The 2,190-nt window shown below is 35.7% G+C and overlaps 1 pseudogene; it reads left to right on the top strand.

Annotated features, from left to right (window-relative positions):
* The first annotated feature begins 1,342 nt into the window (after positions 1-1,342).
* Positions 1,343-1,811, top strand: LOC136336229 (large ribosomal subunit protein uL23 pseudogene; annotated as a pseudogene).
* Positions 1,812-2,190: the final 379 nt, after the last annotated feature.

Below are 2,190 nucleotides of genomic sequence, written 5' to 3' on the forward strand. Positions count from 1 at the left end.
GATGAAAATAACTAATTACTATATTTTACATTAAAGTAATGTTTAGGTGATAACTAATCATTGGATAATAAAATGATTTGATGATTTATGGATTTAAGTCAAGGATGTTCTATTTCTTAAAAAATGTAGAGGTTAAGAGGTAGAAAATTAAGAATTAATGTCACTTTCAGTTTTGTTTCCAGTTCAAAGGAAATCATTTGAAGCCTGGAATGTTAAAATGGAGAACCAGCATGTGGAGAATAGAGCCAACTTCAGATTTCTAAATCCAGACTCAGTCTGAAGCTCATATTGGGATTCCTGAGATAACCCCAAAGCCTCCTAATAAATACTCCCTGAGCTTCATCTACATGAGAAGGCCTCTGTTACTTCATACAGAGACACATGGACCTGACAAAATGAAATGAGATCCTGGGAATGCAGTTGTAAAAGGAACCTGCAACTTCTTGGATAATCTTTGATGACATCATCTAATTGGAGCAGGAAGCCTTGGTGGCCACTTGAATGGATTCAATGACTCAGAAAGCTTTAACTGAGAACTTTTTGAGTATAGGGCATACTAGGTATGAGAGCATGTGGTGCCTCATGCCCTCTCCCTTTGGACCACTTCTCATTTCACTCAGGCCCCCATTACCCAAGAGCGGCCTTGAGAATGCACCTTTTAAAGACTTTCCTTCTTGCTTTACTCTCTGGTTTGTGTTTTCTAGGAGCACATCTCAAATAAACTATCTAATCCCAGACCTTGTCTAGGAACTTAAACGAAGACTGAAAGATATATAGGATATAGTACATGCCTAGAGGGGTATTTGCACATACACAATTAGAACACAAAATGAAACTAAAAGGTAGATTGTAATTAAATGACATATAAGTAGTATACATTCTACTTTATTATGGTTAATATAGATCTTATTAAATTTCAGTAATTCTTTATCCAGCTCTGATAGCTCTATATAAGAAGATTTGGTTCTTCCAGAATTATTTATTTTTCATATTTTATTCATCTCATATCTCACTGAAGCATTCTGTTCTCAGCTAAGTATGAAGAGGTGAAGTTGGGTACATTTCGTACCATATTCTTAGTGATCTGTAACTATATCCTGTCATTTAAGTAATATTCTATTAAACTTTATAGAGTTTAATATGTCCCTTAACATTTTCTTATCTTAATATTAAATGGAACACTTAGGTCTTAACAAAATTATCTTGAAACATGTCATAAGAGTAAACAAAGTGAATTAAAGTTATCATTATGTACTTGAGGCTAATATTTTAAGGGGAAAAAAAGGAACTAAATATTTTAATTGCAAACTAATATAACAACATTAAGAAAAATTAGCTCTTCATGAAGATGGCGCTGAAAGCGAAGAAGGAAGTCCCAGCCCCTCCCAAAGCCGAAGCCAAAGCAAAGGCTTTGAAGGAAAAGAAAGCAGTGCTGAAAGGCATCCAAAGCCACACAAAAAAAGATGTGCACGTCATCCACCTTCCAACGGCCAAAGACACTGTGGCTCTGAAGGCAGCCTAAATACCCTGGGAAGAGTGCCCCAAGGAAAAACAAGCTTGACCACCATGCCATCGAAAGTTCTGACGACGGAGTCAGCCATGAAGATGATAGGAGACAACAATACACTTGTGTTCATTGTGGATGTCAAGGCCAACAAACACCAGATCAAACAGGCTGTGAAGAGGCTCTATGACAGTGACGTGGCCGAGGTATCACCCTGATCAGGCCTGATGGAGAGAAGAAGGCATATGTTCGACTGGCTCCTGACTATGATACTTTGGATATTGCCAACAAAATTGGGATTATCTAAACTGAATTCAGCTAGGTAATTCTAAATATAAAGATTTTACACTAAAAAAGAAGAAAGAAAGAAAGAAAGAAAGAAAGAAAGAAAGAAAGAAAGAAAGAAAGAAAGAAAGAAGAAAGAAGAAAGAAAGAAAAATTATGAGTGAATAAAAACAGCATTGATGGAAACATCCTATCAAAGTTTCTTATTTTAATTTTTAAATGTCTATGACTGGCCATATTATAGAAATATTTTTACAGTTGTAGTATTCATAAAATTTTGTGTTGTCCTTTTTTGTTTTTTTTGTTTTTTTTTGTTTTTTTTTTTGTATTTTTCTGAAGCTAGAAACGGGAAGAGACAGACAGACTCCCACATGCACCCGGCTGGGATCCACCTGGCACGC

Source organism: Saccopteryx bilineata, chromosome 4, assembly GCF_036850765.1.
Source record: "Saccopteryx bilineata isolate mSacBil1 chromosome 4, mSacBil1_pri_phased_curated, whole genome shotgun sequence".
Classification (NCBI taxonomy): Eukaryota; Metazoa; Chordata; class Mammalia; order Chiroptera; family Emballonuridae; genus Saccopteryx; species Saccopteryx bilineata.